Source organism: Anabrus simplex, chromosome 3 (genome assembly GCF_040414725.1).
Source record: "Anabrus simplex isolate iqAnaSimp1 chromosome 3, ASM4041472v1, whole genome shotgun sequence".
In the NCBI taxonomy this organism is placed as follows: Eukaryota; Metazoa; Arthropoda; class Insecta; order Orthoptera; family Tettigoniidae; genus Anabrus; species Anabrus simplex.
The window spans coordinates 275,419,058-275,434,473 of NC_090267.1; the positions used below are offsets into that span (position 1 = coordinate 275,419,058).

The 15,416-nt window shown below is 40.9% G+C and overlaps 1 protein-coding gene across 2 annotated transcripts in view; it reads left to right on the plus strand.

Annotated features, from left to right (window-relative positions):
• Window positions 1-364: 364 nt before the first annotated feature.
• The window catches only part of LOC136867221 (DNA damage-regulated autophagy modulator protein 2), a 189,339-nt gene continuing 174,287 nt past the window's right edge, over window positions 365-15,416 (plus strand). The window contains exon 1 of one of the 2 annotated variants that reach the window (XM_067144358.2): window positions 365-428. The gene's annotated coding sequence lies outside the window, so the exon portion shown is untranslated. The remainder of the gene's footprint in view (window positions 429-15,416) is intronic. The other variant, XM_067144359.2, reaches the window with a different exon arrangement.

A 15,416-nucleotide genomic window follows, 5' to 3' on the forward strand; every position in this document is an offset into this window, starting at 1 on the left:
TTACAAGGGCTGCACCCGGGTAGATATAGCCACACGAAATTAATTAACCTTGCTGGAAAACCACATAAAACTTTCTTCAGGGCAGCCGACAGTGGAGTTCGAACCCAGCACCTTCCAAACATAACATCACTGAAGGTTTCGTAGCTATGATAACGATATTGACGGTTACAAACTTGCCTGTGTGTTCGTGATTCACAATTAGTGCATTTAGAATCGCCTCAACGGATTACTTGTTTGTCTGAGCCTCCAAAGGAAATCATTCTGTCCTCGCCTGTGTACACTTCCGATACGGGGTAGGAAGTGGTATTCAGGTTTCAGTATTGGTATGACGTAGCCCGCAGTTTGGTGATAAGAACCTCATCGGCCGCTGTGCACTGATCAGCTCCTCAGTGTCTTCAGGCTCCTGTAACAGTGCGTACGGTTCCGAGGTGAGTACGCGAATTATTATTATTATTATTATTATTATTATTATTATTATTATTATACGAAAGTTAATTGAACATAATGTAAATATTGTTTACAAAATCACCTCCTTATCATTTACTTATACTTGGGTATGCCAAAATGTGCCAAGTACCTTTCTGTTAAATCTTTCTTTCACACAATCTAGCTGCTAGAAATTTTCGTTCAATGGTGTCAAGTTTTTGTACAGTTCTTTATTTTTTTGGTACTTAAAACATTCTCCAAAATTTTTCCTTGTATCTTGCATCTGTACACATTCGTTTGATATCAGTTTCTGTACATTTCTAGAAATACTCTTACAATTACTCTTACATCATTCCTTGAAGTATCTTACTGGGCAGTACGGCATCAATATTCTGAAATACACGAACCCGAACTTATTAACGAGAATAGTAACCGAAGAAGGAAATACTGTATTTCGAAGAAATAGAATACCGAAGCTATAACGTGAGTGTAGGAACTGCTGTGATGGCTTTTGTAATTTTAACTTTATTCGCAATTTTGATCGTATTACCGTCTTGTAACTGGCATTACTCCCTGAGGCGAAATCGTCAAACGGTTTCAATTTGTTTCACCTAGCTATCAGAAGAAGGCAAAGCAACTCTCTATGTCAACAGCTAGCTCATGTTTCATACGTAGCGTGAATCGAACAGGGCACAGTCCACGACTGGCAAATGAAGCATATTTGAATACATTACATTTTCTGGAGAAGTCCGATTTTTAAAATTGTCACGGTGCCGAATTCATAATATATTTGTAAGTTGTTATCCAGGTATAGAAAACAAGTGTAGTTCTGCTTAAAAAAAACAAAGCTAGTACCGTCAGGAGATTCTGGCACCCTGGAAAAGTATTGCAAGTTCAATTACTGTATGAGCCTCTCGGTAAAACTGCTGAAAGTGAAAACAGAATGTCGATATGTTGAATGGTTCAGAATTAGCTGAATAACCAAGAAGGAAATACTGCGTTTATTATATTTCTGACTTAAAATTCAACACTTAAACATATTTCTTGATATTCCAAGTATCCAGGTGTAATTAGTTTGGTTTGATCGTTATATTTCTCTCATTTAATTTAGCATATTATGCTTGTTCCTTCTGATTGGACTAAAGCACTAATTGCACTTATCTATAAGCAACGGAACAGGAAGGGTTGTAACAACTATACAGTTATCTCATTGATCAGTATACCAGATCGAGAGATAGTGAGTTCGAACCCCGCTGTCGGCAGTCCTGAAGATTGTTTCCCGTCGTTTCCCATTTTCACACCAGGTAAATGCTCAGACTGTATCTTAATTAAGGCCATGGTCGCTTCCTTTCCACTCTTAGGCTTTTCCTCTCCCATCGTCGCCATACGTCCATACCATTTCATCTGGCTTTTATTGAGCCTCTCAGTGATAGGAACTGCTTTAACAGAGCATCTTATACGGGTGATTCGAAAGGTTGCTCAGAAACTGAAATAGCCCATAGAGGGGTCAAAATAGAACAACTTCGAAATAGGATCGTGTAGCCTAGAGCGAAACCCTTCAGCCAGGCAAGTACAGAAATGTCATGGACGAGATGGGGAACGACGCTCCATATTCCTAATCAATTCAGAACTGACATCCAATGAAGTGATGGTCATTTGTTCACACATTGAAGTCAGCCTCCGAAAATTGTTTACAAAATCAGTTCGAAGTTGGAACTGTCATCTACTACATTTAATGCAGACATCACATCAGCACAATCAACACTGGTGCGCTCTTACTACATACACTAGGGCCTACGCATCACACGAACTTCATCGGATTCAGCAAGAACCCTGGCGAGAAACATTTCCGGGTCGGGCACGGGTATCGTGTACACAAGGCTTTTACTATGCTCCCAAGAAAAAAAAATCCAGAGATGTCAGCAAGGGAGTGGGCTGCCCAAGCAGCTGAACCTTCTCTACTGATCCATTGTTTATGAATGTAAAGCAATTAAGGAAAATAAATACAAATAAATTGTTCATTATATGGTTCTTGACATTCTCGAGCTTGTCCTGGCGCAGGGTTTCGTTCTAGACGTAGACTATACAATCCTACTCAAAAGTTGTACTTTGATCCTCTAGTCCTGCTTTAGTTTCTGCGCAATCTTTTGAATCATCCGGTATACTTATTGCGGATCTTATCAAGCCGAGTGACACCTGCCTACTGTAGTATCTCAATGCCTTTGCCAAGCAACCATTGTTCACGTGCTTTTCTAGCAGTCCAGCATTGTGTTCCATACAGTATAGCAGGTGCAAAGGTAGTTTTGTAGACTTTGCCTTTGGCTCTCATCGGCACTTCGGAGTCGCAGAGCACACCTCACAGATACCTCCGTTTTAATCAGGCAGTAATTATTCGGTGTGTTATCTGTACATTCTTATCGAAACATACAGTTTTCATCATAACACTAAATTTAAACATGCATTATGTTTTGGAACTACCTACCAAAATAATGTTACTACTTTTACGGTTTACGGAACGCCGAGATGCCAGAATATTTTTACTGCAGTAGATCTTTACGTGTCAGCATATCTACCGACACTAGTCTGACGTATTTTAACACCTTCAAGAACCAATCGCACTCAGCCCTCTCTGCCTCTATAGAAATTCATCCCTTCCAGCGCCTATCGTTTGTTTACCGCTCGGGCCGATGACCTTCGATGTTAGGCCCCTTTAAACAACAAGCATCATCATCTGTTTACCGCTCAGCTCAGAGAGACGAAGGAGTTGTCCGCCTTTCGCCCGTACCTCTGCCTTTCAGAAGAGTTTTTATTGGCGTTCCGTAAAGCTATGGAACTCGCTGTCAGTGGATGTCAAGAACTTGCCTCTCCCAAAATTTCAGATGTATGTAAGAAAAACGTAATTTCATGGAACTGGTGCACGTGTGTTTGAGTGTGTGGATGAATGAGTGAATGGTAGACTGGCGGAAGGAAAGGATGCGAACACAGGAATGTGTGAATGACAGGCTGGTAGATTGATAGAAAAGGAGTATGTGAGTACAGGAATGTGTGAATGACAGGCTGGTAGATTGAAAGAACGTATTGAACAAAGGAATGTGTGAATGACAGGCTGGTAGATTGAAAGAACGTATTGAACACAGGAATGTGTGAATGACAGGCTGGTAGATTGAAAGAACGTATTGAACAAAGGAATGTGTGAATGACAGGCTGGTAGATTGATAGAAAGGGAGTATGTGAGTACAGGAATGTGTGAATGGCAGGCTGGTAGATTGAAAGAACGTATTGAACACAGGAATGTGTGAATGACAGGCTGGTAGATTGATAGAAAGGGAGTATGTGAGTACAGGAATGTGTGAATGACAGGCTGGTAGATTGAAAGAACGTATTGAACAAAGGAATGTGTGAATGACAGGCTGGTAGATTGAAAGAACGTATTGAACAAAGGAATGTGTGAATGACAGGCTGGTAGATTGATAGAAAGGGAGTATGTGAGTACAGGAATGTGTGAATGACAGGCTGGTAGATTGAAAGAACGTATTGAACACAGGAATGTGTGAATGACAGGCTGGTAGATTGAAAGAACGTATTGAACAAAGGAATGTGTGAATGACAGGCTGGTAGATTGATAGAAAGGGAGTATGTGAGTACAGGAATGTGTGAATGACAGGCTGGTAGATTGAAAGAACGTATTGAACACAGGAATGTGTGAATGACAGGCTGGTAGATTGAAAGAACGTATTGAACAAAGGAATGTGTGAATGACAGGCTGGTAGATTGATAGAAAGGGAGTATGTGAGTACAGGAATGTGTGAATGACAGGCTGGTAGATTGAAAGAACGTATTGAACAAAGGAATGTGTGAATGACAGGCTGGTAGATTGATAGAAAGGGAGTATGTGAGTACAGGAATGTGTGAATGACAGGCTGGTAGATTGAAAGAACGTATTGAACAAAGGAATGTGTGAATGACAGGCTGGTAGATTGATAGAAAGGGAGTATGTGAGTACAGGAATGTGTGAATGACAGGCTGGTAGATTGAAAGAAAAGAAGTATGTGAGCACAGGAATGACTGACGAATGGGCGATAGTGAGAATGAACGAGCAATATGAAATTAACTACAGTGTACTTGCATATCGTCGCTGCCGGGACAAAACCTCCTGTGTGAAATATTTTAGCTTAGAACTTTGGCCGGTAAGGTTCTGTCATCTAAGGTGCAATATTGTGTGAATATTGTCAAGGCATTCTCGCTCTTCATAAAGTTTGTGCTGCGGGTCAGTATATCTCCAAAAATATTATCACATAGGAAGTTTTGTCCCGGCAACGACATGTTGCATAGTACTATTTAAGTATCTTGGAAACCGTGTAAATATTGTCCTCTTACGGTAGGTCTAGGGAACATTTTGTATGTACATGAGGTCTCGCACTTTTAAGAATAATGTTACTATCTTTACGTCCCACTAACTGCTTGCCCTGTAGTAGTAGCGTGCTTGTCTCTTACCCTGAGGCTCCGTATTCGATTTCCGGCCAGGTCAGTGATTTTTGCCCAAGATCTGAGGGCTGGTTCGAAGTCCCCTCAGCCTACGTGGTTACAATTGAGAGCTATCTGACGGTGAGATGGCGGCTCCGGTCTAGGAAACCAAGAATAATGGCATTTCATATCACTCCTCTTCCATGCAGTCTTTACGCAAATATGAACGTGACGGATATAGCTACTTTGCCTGAACATATTTGAGATGATAAAAATGCATTATCACTACTATAAAATAAATTTGCCATGAAAATTGGCAAGTAGGCCTTCATACGTGACAGTATTTCACGATTTCACTCAAACTTGGCAACTATGAAACACACTGTAGACGCATAGAAGCGAGAAGCGAGGATTCGTCGTGCTGACCACATGACACCTCGTAATCTGCAGGTCTTCCGGCTGAGCAGCGGTCGCTTGGAAGGCCAGAGCCCTTCGGGGTTGTTGCGCCATGGGTTTTTTTGGATTTGGTCCCACTAACTAGTTTTACGGTTTTCGGAGAAGCCGAGGTGCGGAATTTTGTCCCGTAGTAGTTCTTTTACGTGCCAGTAAATCTACCGACACGAGGCTGACTTATTTGAGCACCTTCAAATACCGCCATGGACCGAGCCAGTATCGAACCTGCCAACTTGATCTGAGAAGGCCAGTACTCTACTGTCTCAGCTACTCTGTCCGATAACAAATAATTGCACGGCTGGAATGAAAATCACGAGAAGATTTGAGGAATTATTTACAGATACCGAATTTACGCGAATAATCCCCGCACCCTAATATAAGGAAGGATAATTTTGAAAAAATGAAATGAACTAAAATTACTTCTAGCGAAAGAGTAACGTAGGCACAAACAAACATTTCATATCACTCCTCTTCCACGCGGTCTTTACGCAAATATGAACGTGACGGATATAGCTACTTTGCCTGAACTTATTTGAGATGATAAAAATGCATTATCACTACTATAAAATAAATTTGCCATGAACATTGGCAAGTAGGCCTTCATACGTGACAGGTATTTCACGATTTAACTCAAACTTGGCAACTATAAACAAACACTGTAGACGCATAGAAGGGAGTGAAAGTGCGGGAAGTTACCCATGCACGTTCTGGAATACTCGTTCTATCGTGACGCAGAGAAAATTCGAATTTAAATTACTCTGTAAAACAATTGTTTTGAATTAAAGGTGTGAATTGTTTTCCGTTTAAATATGACATAGGGGGCCTGTTTTCTTCCATCTGCAGTAATACAATGCATAACTATACACCCAGCATCGAAAACTACGTGAACCAAGAGCGCGTTGCCTACCTTGACGCAAATAAATCCCGCACCCCAATTTCGTGCCTCAATTATTATTATTCGTTTAAATACGGTATTTATGAGAGGTCGTAAAACCTTTTGGGATTGTAAGCGAGAATGAAGCAGGCTCGTAATCTACCTTAAGTATTGTTTACTGTAAAAGGAAACCTTTCTATGATTTCCACAGACGATGTCATGATATGGAAGAAAGTGTGTGAAAACACAATTATTCTGAGGAAGAAAAAGAGGAGAAGTATTACACGGAGGACAAACTACAGTCACAAAGCAGTAGCATTAGATAAAGTTAGAACAGAAATGAGGAAGTATTGTGACACACAAAGAATGCAATGCTTGTATAGATTATTAAACTACAATGGCATTCTAACAAGGTCCATACAAGGATATGAAACCAGTATTCACGCCTTTTAGCATGCAATAATTTAAGCGATATTGCAGCAACTTTAGGTAAAGAGTGAGGAGACAGAAGAAAGGAGAGAAGAGAGGAAATAATAAAGTTGAATTATCGATTATTTCACTATTAGCGCTGTTGTAGATTCATAACAATTAGCCAGTTCTGTGAGCCCAGTAGTCAGCGAAGATGCTTTAACAAAGACATCCTCCTTATCTAAACTCTAAATACAGTGAATCCTCGGAATGCGAGTAACTTTGTCTACGAGTGTTTTGCAAGACGAGCAAACATCTTAAATAAATTGTAACTTGATATGCGAGTGAGGACCCCGCGGGGTGGGCGGCATGTGAGGGGCCCATGACTTTTTGTTATTCATTAGCTGAAGAGTGATTTTACATATTGGTAAAGCTACAGAACGCAACACAGTATTATTTTAATTACAGAGGGTTATTCCAAACTTAGGCCGTCGTAGTGCAGAGCTTCTTTCGTCAATAGCAGTACGGTAGTTATTTCTGAAAGAATGTGGGCTTCCCAACCTGTTCCAATAATAAACATCCCTTGCTGCCACTCATAACAATTAGCCAGTTCTGAGAGCCCAGTAGTCAGCGAAGATGCCTTACCAAAGACATCCTCCTTATCTAAACTCTAAATACAGTGAATCCTCGGAATGCGAGTAACTTTGTCTACGAGTGTTTTGCAAGACGAGCAAACATCTTAAATAAATTGTAACTTGATATGCGAGTGAGGTTCCGCAATACGAGCGTCACGTGTGTCTACGTTTCCCCTTCCCTGTTCGTTTGTTGAATAGATGAACGAGATCTTTGGTCCTGTACAGAAATACTTTTCAGAATATAATGTGCCGCTCAATGTCTTGCTGGTTATGGACAGTGCTCCTGCTCATCCTCCAGGTCTTGAGGCCTTGAAGGTTAAGTTCCTTCCTCCCAACACTACTCCAGCCTATGGATAAGCAAGTCATTTCGAACTCCAAGAAGCTATACACCAAAGCACTATTTCAGCGATGCTTCGAAGTGACCGAAGGAACAAACCTTACCCTCCGAGAGTTTGGAAGAAATTATTTCCCCATCGTGAACTGCCTGAAGATCATCGATGAAGCCTGGGATGGAGTCACCAAGAGAACTCTCTCTTCCGCTTGTGGAAAGCTGTGGCCTGACTGTGTTCTCAGAGGTGACTTTGAAGGGATTGTTGGTGACAATGAGCCGCCGATTGTCGATGAAATTGTGTCCTTAGGGAAGACTATGGGGCTGGAGGTGAATGACGTGAACAATCATGAGCTGGTGGAAGAACATGGCAAGAACTGACCACCAACGAACTGATGGACCTGCATCGCGAACAACAGGAGGAGGTTATGGAGATCTCGTGCGGGGAAGAGGAGGAGGAAAGTAAGTGGAATCTCTCACTTCAACTGAGATTCGGGAGAAGTGCAAAATGTGGGAAAAAGTGCAATTTTTTTTTTTGGAAAATCACCACCCGAATAAGGCTGTAGCAGTGCGAGCGATGAATCAGTTCAATGACAATGCAATGTCACATTTTCGTGAAATCCTCAAAAAGAGGCAAAAGCAACAGTTATTGGACAGGTTCCTCGTTAAAGTTGCACGAAAAGAAAACAATTCCAGTGAGCCCGCACGAGATCTCCATAACCTCCTCCTGTTGTTCGCGATGCAGGTCCATCAGTTCGTTGGTGGTCAGTTCTTGCCATGTTCTTCCACCAGCTCATGATTGTTCACGTCATTCACCTCCAATTAGCAGCGATTCCGTTAGTGAAATTCGTGCTACGCAGTAACTCTTCTCATGTCATCTCTCGTCTCCCTCACCCAACAATGATTGTATTGTAAGGAAAAGTGCACTTTAATTTGTTTTACGTTATGTTTTGTTTTAGAAATGGTATGCAAATAAATATTTTTGTGTTGTGGACGAATCATCCGCGTTTCAATTGTTTCTTATGGGAAAACTTGCTTTGATATACGAGCGCTTTGGATTACAAGCATGTTGCCGGAACGAATAATGCTCGCAATCCAAGGTTCCACTGTACTGAAGTTTCGAGGCTGTTTATTACTCTCGGCAGTCAATGTAGCTAAGTGGGCTACGATGCACGGTTGTGTTGTAAATTATTTGGTCCTAGGAACGAGATTATTTCTTAATATTGTAACGGACAGCGTGTTTCGGTTACTATAATTAGAATATACATTTGTTTTTGTGTGTTCGTACCATGTAAGTGTATTATTTTAATTCCTTCGGATTTGGAAACTAAATTATTATTATTATTATTATTATTATTATTATTATTATTATTATTATCGTTGCGTCGTTGTTCATCGTAATAATATATAACCTTATCTACGAAATAAGCTTGTAAATTTCCTTATCAGGAAACGAGGGGCCAATTCTCAATTATTGCGTGGGTGCCCCTTCGCTTCTTAGCAACGCTACTGTGTAGACCTCAAACGGGAGGTTCAAAGGTGATTGATAAGTTTAGGAGAAGAATACACGGCTGCGACTATGTTCTGTTCGAGAAGAAGGGATTGTTTAACATGTCAGGAAAAGCTACTAAGATGGGATTTTATAGTCATTCTTAAATGGTGGTGATTAGAAGTGAGGAAATATTCATCGTCTTTACCAAACGAAAAGTGTTACAGGAAATCGAAGGTATCGGTAGAGATAAAAAAACCGTGCTGAGTATCTGCTTTACAATGAGTTTATTGTTAAGCCGCACAAAACTGAAATTCTGTTATTATTCATAACGTATATGATTCAATTCACAGTGCATGAAAATTATACAAATAGTTTGGTTTGTATAATTGGTCTTGTCGCAAGGACAGAGGCAGTCCGTCACTCATGCAAGGACTTGAATTAAATTGTAGGAATTTGGTATCAAATCAGGGTTAGAAAGTTGAAAGTGATGTCTGTAGTGATGAGATCTAAGTCTACCGAGCTCGATAGCTGCAGTCGCTTAAGTGCGGCCAGTATCCAGTATTCGGGAGATAATAGGTTCGAACCCCACTATCTGCAGCCCTGAAAATGGTTTTCCGTGGTTTCCCATTTTCACACCAGGCAAATGCTGGGGCTGTGCCCTAATTAAGGCCACGGCCGCTTCCTTCCCACTCCTAGCGCTTTCCTGTCCCATCGTCGCCATAAGAACCATCTGTGTCGGTGCGACGTAAAAAAATAAAGATCTAATTCTAGTAGAACTCTTCAAGTGTGCCCCAAAGATGCATAGGCCCTACTATTCAATATCGAAGGAAATCGAATAAAAGGCATATACAGTAGAACCCGCTTAACCGAACTTCACTTAACCGAAACCTGCCTTAACCGAAATGCTCTGGCAAAACTGTATTTCAATATTTTGTTTTTTACTCTCTCGTTCTTAGCCATCGATATTAATAATTCTCTTACTATATATGTTGAGAGCTACTGGGCAAATCCTATTTTTATATTATGACTTATGCCAGAATGTACGTGTAGCATAAAACAAAAGTTTCTTGCCATCTAGTTCGTTCCATGATCCACTTTTCTTGAACAAGCAGGAATTATTATTATTATTATTATTATTATTATTATTATTGAAAATCCACAGCCTGTTTCCAGTCATTCGACCGGGTCAGGAATGGAATGAATGAAGCCCCCATCTAGCGGCTAGGATAGGAAATGTGCCGGCTGCCGAAGCCTGTCGCACTCCTCTGGGGCAATGATAAATGACTGATAGATGAAATGAAATGTTAATGGAGAGTGTTGCTGGAATGAAATATGACAGGGAAAACCGGAGTACCCGGAGAAAAACCTGTCCCGCCTCCGCTTTGTCCAGCACAAATCTCGCATGGAGTGACCGGGATTTGAACCACGGGATCCAGTGGTGAGAGGCCGGCGCGCTGCCGCCTGAGCCACGGAGGCTTCTATTATTATTATTATTATTATTATTATTATTATTATTATTATTATTATTAATATTTAATTATTATTATTATTATTAATAATAATAATAATAATAATAATAATAATAATAATAATAATAATAATAATAATAATACTGTATTATTCGTCATGAAGATTATGCAGACGACTCCGACTTTGACAATAGCAGTTCTGAGAATCGAGTTACAGCAGATGATGGATTTAATGCATTGGAGATAAGATTGATTTCGAATGTTTACTAAAATACAGTACTACACACTTTAATTACACTACTGTAATAAAATTACTGTATACATACTTCAGTCAGAAGTAACAAAAAATGTTTCATTATTTCAGATTGATTTGCGCTTTGTTGAACAAAGCAATGAACCTACACCAGCTGATGTATTGTTGATTAAATGTTAGCGCGACATAGCTGCACGACAGCGCTGCACCAAGAAAATTCAGTAGAAAACCACTAACGTTATACAATGAGTGACATTATGTAAACATTTTAATGTTAATATATAGTATGCAACATTGCTTGACATAGTTTATGCATTTTTATTCCGACATTTAACGTCCAAAAATACTTGCCATGTGTCATCCGAAAAAACGCGTCAACCGAAGTGGTTCCGCCCCCTTTATTTTGGATAAACGGGGTTCTACTGTACTGTAGGCTAAGAAGGCTAATGCATTGAATTCTGTTACGATTCACTACATTTGCGAAGAAGGAACAACTAACTGATTTATTATTATTATTATTATTATTATTATTATTATTATTATTATTATTATTATTATTATTATTATTATTATTATATAAAATGGCGTGTGGCCTCCAGAGAAGCCTGGTGCAAGTCTTTCAGATTGACGTCTATAGGCAACCTGCGCGTTTGGGAGGATGGCGCCCTAACTGTGATGAATTCTAATTATGGAGACGGCACACGCGGTCAGACCTCGAGCCATCCAAATTAACCAATGAGGTTTAAAATCTCCGACCTGGCCGGGAATCGAACCCCGGATCCCTTGGACCAAAGGACGGCACGTTATGTAGCCATGTAACCGGATTGCTACTACTTCTACTACGCTATTATTCGAGTCAGACATTTACATAAAAAATTACAATAGACGTATGGCTTCCAGTTAGGGTTTACAAATCACGTAACCATCAATTCTACGTGCTTTAGGATGTATAATATTTAATAATAATAATAATAATAATAATAATAATAATAATAATAATAATAATAATAATAATAATGTAAACTCGTGTCCTCATCCCGAGGTAGTGCAACTCTTTTCAGGCACACCCCCAATAGAGGTGAGCTGCATGTACCATTTCAACGACATACCAGCCCTCCTGCCATTCTTAAATATTTCTGACAGTACCGGGCATCCGAGGACGGCAGCTAATAACACTATCCGTTACGCTACAGAGGCGGATAATAATAATAATAATAATAATAATAATAATAATAATAATAATAATAATAATAATAATAATGACCGGGCGAGTTGGCCGTGCGCGTAGAGGCGCGCGGCTGTGAGCTTGCATCCGGGAGATAGTAGGTTCGAATCCCACTATCGGCAGCCCTGAAAATGGTTTTCCGTGGTTTCCCATTTTCACACCAGGCAAATGCTGGGGCTGTACCTTAATTAAGGCCACGGCCGCTTCCTACCAACTCCTAGGCCTTTCCTATCCCATCGTCGCCATAAGACCTATCTGTGTCGGTGCGACGTAAAGCCCCTAGCAAAAAAAAAAAAAATAATAATGAAATGAAATGGCATATGGCTTTTAGTGCCGGGAGTGTCAGAGGACAAGTTCGGCTCGCCAGATGCAGGTCTTTTGATTTGACTCCCGTAGGCGACCTGCGCGTCATGATGAGGATGAAATGATGATGAAGACGACACATACACCCAGCCCCCGTGCCAGCGAAATTAACCAATTAAGGTTAAAATTCCCGACCCTGCCGGGAATCCAACCCGAGACCCCTGTGGCCAGAGGCCACCACGCTAACCATTTAGCCATGGAACCGGAAATAATAATAATAATAATAATAATAATAATAATAATAATAATAATAATAATGTAGGCCTTTGTGGCTCAGACGGTAGAGTTTTCCCCTTCTAACCCCAAGTTGGCGGGTTTACTTTCTACTGCCCCCTCTGTCTGGTGGTAGTTGAAGGAACTCATTCATACGCCAGCCTCATGACGGTGTACAGACTGTCTCCGGTATGATGTTGCAAAGTTTCAGGTATGATGGAGGACGGCAAATGGATCAGTTTGAGATCAGGAAACGTTCGAGTCAGAAGTTATTAATAGCCCAAGTTGTTTAACATCCGTCCGTTCTTAACAGACGCCGGGGGGTCGGAATTTCGTCCCACAGTGCTTCTTTAACGTGCCGTAAGCCAACGACATGGGATTGCCATCTTTAAACACCCTTAAAAGCTACCGACCTCAGTCGGGTTTGAACCCGTTAACTTGTGATTAGTAGACCAGCACCGTATCCACTACACCACTGCGGCAGGCAGTCAAAAGTCTGATACCTCCGACTGTACTGTACACTACATGTGTTAAGAATACAACATTTGTAAATGGAGCAGCTTGCGAAACTTGTGCAGGTCAACAGACTTAAATTAGTAGAATTTTACGTAACGTTTGACTCGATCGTTTCCGAAATATGGTTCCTTATATCAAATGGATCCATTTGTCATCTTCATCAACACGGATACACCTGTCTTTATAGGCACATAAAAGAACTCCTGCGGGACAAAATTTCGGGACGGCCGCATCTGTAAAAACAGTAAAAAAAAGTTAGCGGGACGTACTACTACAACTACTACAACTACACAAAATGATAGTCTTTTGAGAGACGAACTTCAGGAAAACTTCACATTTCACGAAGGCTTTTTTCCGCTTCCTCAGAAACTAAACCTTCACTTTATTGCTGCCTACTGGTGCATCTACTACACAACGCGGTCGTATGTTTTGATTATACTGTTTTTCAGTGGATAAAGCTTAGTATTTTATTAGTAGTCCGCCTCTGTGGTGTAGTGGTTAGCGTGATTAGCTGCCACCCCCGGAGGCCCGCGTTCGATTCCCGGCTCTGCCACGAAATTTGAAAAGTGGTATGAGGGCTGGAACGGGGTCCACTCAGCTTCGGGAGGTCAACTGAGTAGAGTTGGGTTCGATTCCCACCTCAGCCATCCTGGAAGTGGTTTTCCGTGGTTTCCCACTTCTCCTCCAGGCGAATGCCGAGATGGTACCTAACATAAGGCCACGGCCGCTTCCTTCCCTCTTCCTTGTCTATCCCTTCCAATCTTCCCATCCCTCCACAAGGCCCCTGTTCAGCATAGCAGGTGAGGCCGCCTGGGCGAGGTACTGGTCATTCTCCCCAGTTGTATCCCCGACCAAGAGTCTGAAGCTCCAGGACACTGCCCTTGAGGCGGTAGAGTTGGGATCTCTCGCTGTGTCCGAGGGAAAAGCCGACCCTGAAGGGTAAATAGATGATGATGATGATGATGATGATTTTATTAGTATCTATTCGATATTACTGTCCTCTTTCAACACTTCTGGATCAGCTCAATATCGCACTATTAACACCCGATGGACGTCAACCGATCTTGAGTCACTTTTGTCTAAAAGTGTTATCAAATAAAGGAGAGTCCTTGTCGCATTTTCTGTTAGCTCGTCCCCCAAATCCTTTGTTGATGTTTACCTACTACAGAAATCAGTCTCGCCATTATGTGCATCTTAGACGTGAATAATACATTTTATCAGATTCTGAATGATTTTTCTTTTTACGCTGATTGTCTATTATCACTTAGAGTTAGGGATTGAGGATATTACGTTTTCAGTGTAAGATGATTCTTCTTCTTCTTCTTCTTCTTCTTCTTCATGTAAGGGAGCTTGTCTCCAGTCACATGTGCCAGTGTGATGTCTGTACGGGTGTATGAAAGATTTGTAATTAATCGAAACTTGAATTGGAAAGTAAGCGGCCTTGATCTTTACGTTAGGTACTAACCTGACATTTGCCTGAAAGTGTGAAGTGCCAAACCACGAAAAACTACATCGAGAAGGATCGAGGGCGTAGTTTTAATCCACTTTTCTCTATCTCTCTCCATTTTAGAACCTCGCACAGTTTAAAAGGCTAGGTAAAACAAAGAATCTAAACCCCTAGGCGTTATCTTACAAGACAAACTTGTGCACTGTGTTTTCTACTTGTATTTTCCCGCCATCTCTGTAGAGACTATGAAGGTCTTTAGAGGAGGGATAGTTAAAAGTTCCCACCACTCGTAAGCTCAGCACCAAACGTGCTCGAGTAGTTAGCTCTATGCCCGGTTGTCTTTGCTCCCAGGAATTAGCCTGGCACACATTTTTGGTGTAGGCTGAATAAACCTCAGAGACATGTGTCTCTTCGGAAGTCGGAATTTCGTTTCGAATTAAAAAAAAATGTTTTCTCATTCACTGTAGGGAAACTCAAACATTACAAAGTTCTAAAATTCTATACATTTACCTCATTCTTAGTTCAATCTTGTACATTCTGGCCCAACAACATCCTTGCATTGTGGTTCAGAGCTGTTCTAAATGCTAAATTAAATGTCCTTCTACTCGAAGGTACTTGATATACAGTACCACTTATTTCCCACGGTTTTCATCGCACACAGTCATTTTTCAAATGAATTTAATCTTATCAGTAACCATGTATTTATCCTAGATGCAGTATAACCTTAACACACACGTTTCTCTTGTGAATAACCTGTCTGACTTAGCACATTGATAACAGTGGAATGCAATTCGTTCTTGTACATTTCTCTAGTCTGGAAACAAAAGAGCTCCCGCCTGTTGCCATTTCG